A 10,230-nucleotide genomic window follows, 5' to 3' on the forward strand; every position below is an offset into this window, starting at 1 on the left:
CTGGAAGTCCAGGCCCAAGATTACATTAACACAGAGTTCTGGCATCATGAGGAGTTTAAAATCCTTGTAGTCCGTGCCTTTTACAGTCAGTGTTACCACACAGTAGCCCAAAATGTCCGAAGTGTGGGGCTTAGCAGCCATAGCAATTCTGCTCCGTGTAGGGGTTACCGTTAATGAGTGCCGCCGTACCAGGCTAGGGTGGATAAAACTCTCGGTACTCCCACAGTCAATTAAACATTTCGTTAAATTCCCGTTTACCTGTATGTCCATCATAGATTTTGTCAACGGGTGTGGCCTGGATTGATCCACCGTGATCGAAGCCACTGTTGGGCCCTGGGCGGCCATTGAGTCGGGAAAAGATGGCGGATCCCAAGATGGCGGCCCGCACGAGGCGGTGACGGAGTTGGAAATCGGATTCCCCCTGCAGACTTTGCTAAAATGCCCCTTTTTCTTACATTTGAAGCATGTAGCGTCCTTCGCTGGGCATCGTTGTCTGGGGTGCTTGGCCTGGCCGCAGAAGTAGCATTTCGGGCCTTGAGACATTGCCGCTGTAGTAGGACTCCTGGGTGAGCTTCTGTGTGGGGACTCCGGCGTTGTAGAGCTGGTCTGAGACCTGGATGGGGAAGATGGCTGATTCCAAGATGACAGCCCGCTCAGCGCGCACGAGGCGGTGAGGGCCGCATGGCCGGAAGAATAAGAGTCAGAGTTTTTCTGGGCCACGCCCAGCGATCGCGCAGTGGCCACTGCCTTTTTTAAGTCCAGGACCTCCTTCTCCAGCAGTCTCTGCCGGATATAATTCGATTTGAGGCCCGTGATGAAGGAATCGCGGACCAATTCGTCAGAGTACACGTTGGCTGTCACGGCCTTGCAGTTACAGTCCCGGACCAAGTCCTTTAGGCCCTGTAAGAAATCGTCCATTGATTCCTCAGTTCGCTGCCTGCGTGTAGCCAGCAGATGTCTGGCGTACACTTCGTTTACTGGCCTCTGGTATTGGGCCTTCAGGATAGTGATGGCCTCCGTGTAAGAGGTGGCGTCCCGGATGAACGAATAAATCTGATGACTAACGCGAGTAGTCAGTAGACTCAGTTTATCTACCTCGCTAGCGGATGAGGCCCTCGCGAAGAGTTCGAAGCATTTGAGCCAGTGTCCAAATTGATTTGATGCTTCAGCAGAATGTGGATCCAAGTCCAGACGCTCTGGTTTTAGGAGTCGATCCATCCTAGTATTCTTTAGTGATTAAAATCGATGTGCCTTCAATAACCACAAAACTAGAAGTTATAGACTTTAACAAGTTGGCTTTTAATCACTAAGATCAGAGCTAACATCTCAACACACCGACTGGCTCACAGGAATGAGTCATACAGATCCTGGGATCTTTAAGTAAGAGAAGTCAGGGGCGGAGCCAAGAGCCAAGACCTGGAACCTTCCAGGTTAGTCAGGGAAGAGGAAGTGAAACTATACACCGTGTGGGGGAGCACGGTGGCATAGTGGTTAGCACTGTTGCCTCACAGCGCCAGAGACCCAGGTTCGAATCCGGCCTCGGGTGACTGTCTGTGTGGAGTTTGCACATTCTCCCCGTGTTTGCGTGGGTTTTCTCCGGGTGCTCCGGTTTCCTCCCACAGTCCAAAGATGTGCAGGTTAGGTTGATTGGCTATGATAAATTGACCCTTAGTGTTAGGGGGATTAAACACGTGGGGTTACAAGGATAGGGTGGGATATGTGTTGGTGTAGGGGTTACGGGGATCGGGTGGAATATGTGTCGGTGCAGGCTCGATGGGCCGAAATGGCCCCTATCTGCACTGTGGGGTTTCTGTGATTTCTGTGAATATACATGAGTGCAAAACGAATACAGGCAAGACAAACAGATTTCATTACACTTTCTGTCTGCCAACCAGTTCTCTATCCAAGTCAATACCTTGCCCCCAATCCCATGTGCCTTAACTTTACACGCTAATCTCTTATGACCCAGTTTCCTATCTACCACCTCTTTTGAATAGTGGGGTAACATTAGCTACCCACCAATCCATGGGTACTGTTCCAGAGTCTATCGAATTTTGGAAGATGACCAGCAATGCATCTACTATTTCTAGGGCCACTTCCTTAAGTACCCTGTATGTAGATTATCAGGCCCTGGGGGTTTATCGGCCTTCAATCCCGTCAATTTCCCTAACACCATTTCCCTACAAATACTGATTTCTTTCAGTTCCTCCCTCTCATTAGACCCTATGTTCCCTGACCTCTCTGGGAGGTTATTTATGTCCTCCTTTGTGAAGACAGAACCAAAGTATGTATTTAATTGGTCTGTCATTTCTTTGTTCCCCATTATAAATTCCCTTGATTCTGATTGCAAGGGACCTACGCTTGACTTCACCAATCTTTTTCTCTTCACATATCTATAAAAGCTTTTACAGTCAGTTTTTATGTCCCCTGAAAGCTTACTCTCATACTCTATTTTCCCCCTCTTAATTAATCCCTTTGTCCTCCTTTGCTGAATCTTAAACTGCTCCCAATCCTCAGGTTTACTGCTTTTTCTGGCCAATTTATATGTCCTCTCCTTGGATCTTATGCTATCCCTAATTTCCCTTGTTAGCCACAGTTGAGTCACCTTCTTTGTTTTATTTTTATGCCAAACAGGGATGAACAAATTCTGTAGTTCATCCATGCGATCTTTGAATGTTTGCCATTGCCTAGCCACCGTCAACCCAACCCTTTGAGTGACATTCCCCAATCAATCCTACCCAACTCGCGCCTCATACCATCGTAGTTTCCTTTATTTAAATTCAGGACCCTAGTCTCTGAGTCAACTACTTCATTCTCCATCTTAATGAAGAATTCTATCATATTATGATCGCTCTGACCCGTCAGAACTGCTTGTTCTTTAGTGTCAGCCAGTGGCTCAGTTGGTAGCACTCTTGCCTCTGAGTCAGAAAGTTGTGGGTTCAAGTCCCACTCCAGAGACTTGAGCACAAAAATCTAGGCTGACACTCCAGTGCAGTGCTAAGGGAGTGCTGCACTGTCGGAGGTGCCGATTTTTGGAGTAGACGTTAAACCGAGGCCCCGTCTGCTCTCTCAGGTGGACATCAAAGATCCTATGGCACTATTTCAAAGAAGAAAAGCAAAGAGAGGGCATGAAAAAATATTGGCAAGGAAAACAAGTGGAGCCTATTAGGGACTATAAAGGTAACCTGTGTGTGGAAGTGGAAGACATGAATATGGTTCTTAATGAATACTTTGCGCCTGTTTTCACAAAAGAGAGGGACGATGTAAACATTGCAATCAAGGAGGAGGAGTGTTGCAGTGGGGAAAGAGTTAAACTGACATCGCTGGCAGTTTCACTGAATGGTGTAATAAAGACCATACTTTGCAGTAATAACCTTTTTCTAAGTTGCTGAATTGGCAGTGTAGATAACATAGCCAGACATGGAACCAACAGAGGTCAGAGGTGCAACAACAGCTTGACATATACTTTGCCGACAATAAAGGCGGTACTTTAATGTAATCAGTGAAGATGCATGTGGGCCACGGTCCAATCGGGTGGCAGGAATGAATTGTGCATGAGATGGCCATGTGTATTGTAATGTATAAAAATGTAGTGTTTGCTGTAACAATTTGGAAAGGTCTGGCTAAGACAGAGCAGACTGTCTCCCCACCGGTGTAATAAAGACAACTTGACTATCGATCTAAAACCTTGTGTCGAGTGTTGGTTTAAAATACTCCACAACAATTGGCGTCACAAACAGGATTCGAGCCTGTGCGGGGATAGACAGTATACATGGACCAGGGTCCCGCAGGAGTTCCACAACAGTCCAAATATATTCCACCGTGTACTGAGTCAAGCCTTAGACAGGTTAGACCTATCAAAGTACCAGAGCGCCCTACTCCAATATGTCGATGACATAATGATTGCATCAGAGGATGCCAAAGGACACATGGGAGCAGTACTAGCCACCCTCCAGACACTTAAGAAAGCTGGCTTTAAACTGAACCCCCCAAAAAAAAAGGCACAGGTTGGACTGTCCAAAGTAAAGTATCTAGGGCACGAAATGAGCCAGGGGTATAAGGCACTCCCGCAGGAACGAAAGGCAGCCATAAAAGACATGCCAAGGCCAGTGACTGTCCGGGGAGTGAGGAAAGTGTTGGGACTGTTTAACTACTGCAGGAATTTTATATCAGACTTTGCAGGGAAAGCAGAGCCAATTCAACGGTTAGTTAAAGGGGGGAGACCTGCCACTGATAAGATAGAATGGGAATCGGAGCAGGACGAGGCTTATGCAAAATTAAAGGCTGCCCTGACGCCCGCACTAGGATTGCCAAATATAGTCAAACTATTCCATATATATTATACTAGCTGGAGTGCCCGGCGGTGCCGAGGCTTTTTCGAGGGCATGTTGTTGTTGGAAGAGAGAGAGCGACTGGAGGGGAAAAGAGAGAGTGACTGGGGGGGAAGAGAGAGAGCGACTGGGGGGGAAGAGAGAGAGCGACTGGGGGGGAAGAGAGAGAGCGACTGGGGGGGAAGAGAGAGAGCGACTGGGGGGGAAGAGAGAGAGCGACTGGGGGGGAAGAGAGAGAGCGACTGGGGGGGAAGAGAGAGAGCGACTGGGGGGGAAGAGAGAGAGCGACTGGGGGGGAAAAGAGAGAGTGACTGGGGGGGAAGAGAGAGAGCGACTGGGGGGGAAGAGAGAGAGCGACTGGGGGGGAAGAGAGAGGGCGACTGGGGGGAAGAGAGAGAGCGACTGGGGGGGAAGAGAGAGAGCGACTGGGGGGGAAGAGAGAGAGTGACTGGGGGGGAAGAGAGGGAGCGACTGGGGGGGAAGAGAGAGAGCGACTGGGGGGAAGAGAGAGCGACTGGGGGGGAAGAGAGAGCGACTGGGGGGGAAGAGAGAGAGCGACTGGGGGGGAAGAAAGAGAGCGACTGGGGGGGAAGAGAGAGTGCGACTGGGAGGGAAGAGATAGTGCGACTGGGAGGGAAGAGAGAGCACGACTGGGGGGGAAGAGAGAGAGCGACTGGGGGGGAAGAGAGAGAGCGACTGGGGGGGAAGAGAGAGAGCGACTGGGGGGGAAGAGAGAGAGCGACTGGGGGGGAAAAGAGAGAGTGACTGGGGGGGAAGAGAGAGAGCGACTGGGGGGGAAGAGAGAGAGCGACTGGGGGGGAAGAGAGAGAGCGACTGGGGGGGAAGAGAGAGAGCGACTGGGGGGAAGAGAGAGAGCGACTGGGGGGGAAGAGAGAGAGTGACTGGGGGGGAAGAGAGGGAGCGACTGGGGGGGAAGAGAGAGAGCGACTGGGGGGAAGAGAGAGCGACTGGGGGGGAAGAGAGAGCGACTGGGGGGGAAGAGAGAGAGCGACTGGGGGGGAAGAGAGAGAGCGACTGGGGGGGAAGAGAGAGCACGACTGGGGGGAAGGGGGGGAAAGGGGGAGGGGGGAAGGGGAAGGGGGGAAGGGGAAGTGGGGAAGGGAAGGGGGAAGGGGGTAGGGAAGGGGGGGAGGGGAAGGGGGTAGGGAAGCGGGGGAAGGGAAGGGGGAAGGGGAAAGGGGAAGGAGGGAGAGAGAGCGTGACTGGGGGGAAGGGAGGGGGAGGGGAGGGAGGAGGGAGGGGGAATTTTGAAAGTTTTTTGGATACCGCGGGCGCAATTTTTGTCTCACCGAAATGTAAATACGCTTACGACCGTTCTGGAATCGTAAGCTTTCTTTTGATGTAACACACGTGTAGGTACGCTCTATAACTTTAGAGTGTATAGCCAGACAGACACACCGAAGGACAGACAGACAGACAGACAGATAGCATGTTGTTGTTGGAAGAGAGAGAGCGACTGGGGGGGGGAAGAGAGAGAGCGACTGGGGGGAAGAGAGAGAGCGACTGGGGGGAAGAGAGAGAGCGACTGGGGGGGAAGAGAGAGAGCGACTGGGGGGGAAGAGAGAGAGCGACTGGGGGGGAAGAGAGAGCGACTGGGGGGGAAGAGAGAGCGACTGGGGGGGAAGAGAGAGAGCGACTGGGGGGAAGAGAGAGCACGACTGGGGGGAAGAGAAAGCGCGACTGGGGGGAAGAGAGAGCGCGACGGGGAAGAGAGCGCGACTGGGGGAAGAGAGAGCGTGACTGGGGGGAAGGAGGTGTAAGGAGGGGGGAAGCAGGGGTGTGGGGGAAGGGGGAGGGGAAGGGGGGAGAGAGAGTGCGACTGGGGGGAAGTGGGGAAGGGGGTGTAAGGAGGGGGGGAAAGGGGGGGAAGCAGGGGGGTGGGGGAAGGGGGGAGAAAGAGCGTGACCGGGGGGAAGGGAGGGTGGGGGGGAGAGGGGGAGGGAAGGGGAGGGGGGAGGTGAGGGGGGGAGGGGGGAGGAAGGGGAGGGGGGAGGAAGGGGAGGGGGAGGGGGGAGGAAGGGGAGGGGGAGGAAGGGGAGGGGGAAGGGGAAGTGGGGAAGGGAAGGGGGAAGGGGGTAGGGAAGGGGGGGAGGGGAAGGGGGTAGGGAAGCGGGGGAAGGGAAGGGGGAAGGGGAAAGGGGAAGGAGGGAGAGAGAGCGTGACTGGGGGGAAGGGAGGGGGAGGGGAGGGAGGAGGGAGGGGGAATTTTGAAAGTTTTTTGGATACCGCGGGCGCAATTTTTGTCTCACCGAAATGTAAATACGTTTACGACCGTTCTGGAATCGTAAGCTTTCTTTTGATGTAACACACGTGTAGGTACGCTCTATAACTTTAGAGTGTATAGCCAGACAGACACACCGAAGGACAGACAGACAGACAGACAGATAGCATGTTGTTGTTGGAAGAGAGAGAGCGACTGGGAGGGGGAAGAGAGAGAGCGACTGGGGGGAAGAGAGAGAGCGACTGGGGGGAAGAGAGAGAGCGACTGGGGGGGAAGAGAGAGAGCGACTGGGGGGGAAGAGAGAGAGCGACTGGGGGGGAAGAGAGAGCGACTGGGGGGGAAGAGAGAGCGACTGGGGGGGAAGAGAGAGAGCGACTGGGGGGAAGAGAGAGCACGACTGGGGGGAAGAGAAAGCGCGACTGGGGGGAAGAGAGAGCGCGACGGGGAAGAGAGCGCGACTGGGGGAAGAGAGAGCGTGACTGGGGGGAAGGAGGTGTAAGGAGGGGGGAAAGGGGGGAAGCAGGGGTGTGGGGGAAGGGGGGAGGGGAAGGGGGGAGAGAGAGTGTGACTGGGGGGAAGTGGGGAAGGGGGTGTAAGGAGGGGGGAAAGGGGGGGAAGCAGGGGGGTGGGGGAAGGGGGGAGAAAGAGCGTGACCGGGGGGAAGGGAGGGTGGGGGGGAGAGGGGGAGGGAAGGGGAGGGGGGAGGTGAGGGGGGGAGGGGGGAGGAAGGGGAGGGGGGAGGAAGGGGAGGGGGAGGGGGGAGGAAGGGGAGGGGGAGGAAGGGGAGGGGGGAGGAAGGGAAGGGGAGGGGGGAGGAAGGGGAGGGGTGGAGGAAGGGGAGGGGAGTGGAGGAAGGGGAGGGGGGAGAGGGGAGGGGGAGGGAGGGGAGGGGAGGGGGAGAGAGGAGTGGGAGAGGAGGGGGGGAGAGGGGAGGGGTGGGGGAGGTGGGGGAAGGAGGGGGGGAGAAAGGGAGTGGGGGAGCCAGCAGACCCTCTCCCCTCTGCCGGCGATGGCTCCGCTGAGCTCCGTGCCGCCCCACGCACCGACATGCTGAGCCCGAGCCCCGCCCTCCCGAGGCCGGGCCTGAGACGGCCGATTGCGGCTGGCCGGGCCCGGTTGCCTTGGTAACCCTCCTCCCCTCTCCGTCTCCCGATCTCCGGGACCGGGCCTGGGCCTGAGCGGCCGATTGCGGCTGGCGAGCCCAGTTGCCGGGGTAACCCTCTCCGCTCCCCCTCCCCTCCCGAGCCCCGCCCCCCCCGAATGAAGCACGAGGAGCTTGCAGTGAGCCCAGCCAGCCTTTACCAAGATGGCTGGCCGCTGGTTCGGAATTGGGCCCAGCGGGGGGGCGGTGGGGGCTGGGGATGAGGGGTGGGAGGAGCTTGCCACAGAACAATTGCCTAGGGTCCAGCATGGCTGGCAACAGACACCCAGGCTTCGAGGCCTACCTGCAAAAACGGGGAAAGGTAGGAAAATTAATGAGATTAGATAAAAGATTTAGAAAGTAATTAACTTTTTTAAAAAACAATATGTGTTTTAAAAGCAACTTTTTTTTTTAAAGACACAGAAAGCGGGAAAAAGAAATGAAAAGTTTGGAATCAAGATGGCGGCGACTCACCTCGGCTCAGAACGATAAGGCCCGCCCACACATGCACCGATTGGTCGACCGTCAGGTCACCGAAGCGTAGGATTGGTCAATCGTCCCGTCACTCGACTCTAGGAGGGCCCACCCGCACGTGCCAGGAACCCGCCCCCACCACGCAGCGATTGGTCGACCGTCGGGTCGCTCGACCGTACGATTGGTCGACCTTAACGTCACTCTATTGCTAATGAGCGGATAATGAGATGCTAATGAGCGGAATTTTGAACGTTTTTTGGATACCGCGGGCACAATTTTTGTCTCGCCGAAACGTAAATATGCTTACGACCGTTCCGGAATCGTAAGCTTTATTTTGATGTAACGCACGTGTAGGTACGCGCTATAACTTTAGAGTATATAGCCGGACAGACACACCGAAGGACAGACAGACAGACAGATGTATCCTTTTAGCTGGGGGGAGCCCGGCTTTGCCAGGGCTGTTTTGGGCTGGGCGGTTTAAATCGAGTGCCAGGCTTTGGGACCCTGTCTGCGTCCCTTTGTGAAACAATGGCTGGCAGATCCCTGAGATGAAAACGATTAGTCCCACCCACACACACACTTAATACCTTGAAAGATGAAAGTGAAAGTACTTATAAAACGTTTTTGGTAAATCTTATGTTATTTTTAAAAGAGATACTAACTTTCAAAGTAGTTTGAGCTGGAAGCTGAAGTCATGGCACTGAAACAATGGCTGCCAGATCCCCGAGATGAAAACGATTAGTCCCGCCCACACACACACACCGATTGGCCAACCATCAGGGGACCGTACTGTAGGATTGGTCAATCGTGATGGCACAGGATTGGTCGAACCTTGACGTCAGTCAATCAATGCTAGCAGATAATGAGTTTAATTTTGAAGGTTTTTTGCATAAGGCGCGAACAATTTTCGTCCGACCGAAAAGTAAATACACTTACCAGCGTCCCGGAAGCGTAAGCTTTCTTCGGAGGAAACGCGCGCGTAGGTACGCCATATAACTTTTGAGCGCATAGCCGGACAGACGCACACCCGAGGACAGACAGACAGAAGAAGAGACAGAAGGACAGACAGATCGACTCCTTTATATATATAGATAATACTAGCTGGGGGAGCCCGGCTTTGCCAGGGCTGTTTTGGGCCGGGCAGTTTAAATCGAGTGCGAGGCTTTGGGGCCTCTCTGTGTCCCTCTGTGAATCTGCTGCCGGGCAACATTTTAAATCGAGTCCTAGGCTTTTGGGCCCTGTCTGTGTCCCTCTCTCAATCTGCTGCCGGGCAACATTTATACCTTTTAATACCTTGAAAGATGAAAGTGAAAGTACTTATAAAACGTTTTTGGTAAATCTTATGTTATTTTTAAAAGAGATACTAACTTTTTCAAAGCTGGATGATCAAAGTAGTTTGAGCTGGAAGCAGTGAAACAATGGCTGCCACATCCCTGAGATGAAAACGATTAGTCCCGCCCACACACACACACCGATTGGCCAACCATCAGGGGACTGTACTGTAGGGTTGGTCAATCGTGACGGCACAGGATTGGTCGAACCTTGACGTCAGTCAATCAATGCTATGTAGCAGATAATGAGTTTAATTTTGAAGGTTTTTTGCATAAGGCGTGAACAATTTTCGTCCGACCGAAAAGTAAATACGCTTACGACCGTCCCGTAAGCTTTCTTTGGAGGTAACATGCGCGTAGGTAGGCTCTATAACTTTCGAACGCATAGCCGGACAGACGCACACCCGAGGACAGACAGACAGAAGGACAGACAGATAGACAGACAGAACGACTCGTTTATATATGTAGATAGAAGATAGATAGATAGATAGATAGATAGATTATAGTATAGACGGGAACTTCTATAATGCTGTAGTCACCCAAGAGTACGGGGGAGATACGAGGCCAATTGCCTATTACTCCACCCAACAAACCCCCATGGCTAAAGGAATGGTGAGATGTGTGGCGGCCCTCGACTGTGCCACATGGGCGGTGCGGATATGCGAGCCCGTCACTATGTCAGGACAGCTGATATTACACACACAACACACA

Source organism: Somniosus microcephalus, chromosome 4 (assembly GCF_052327205.1).
Source record: "Somniosus microcephalus isolate GS21.2 chromosome 4, FLI_Smic_1.0, whole genome shotgun sequence".
NCBI classification, from domain to species: Eukaryota; Metazoa; Chordata; class Chondrichthyes; order Squaliformes; family Somniosidae; genus Somniosus; species Somniosus microcephalus.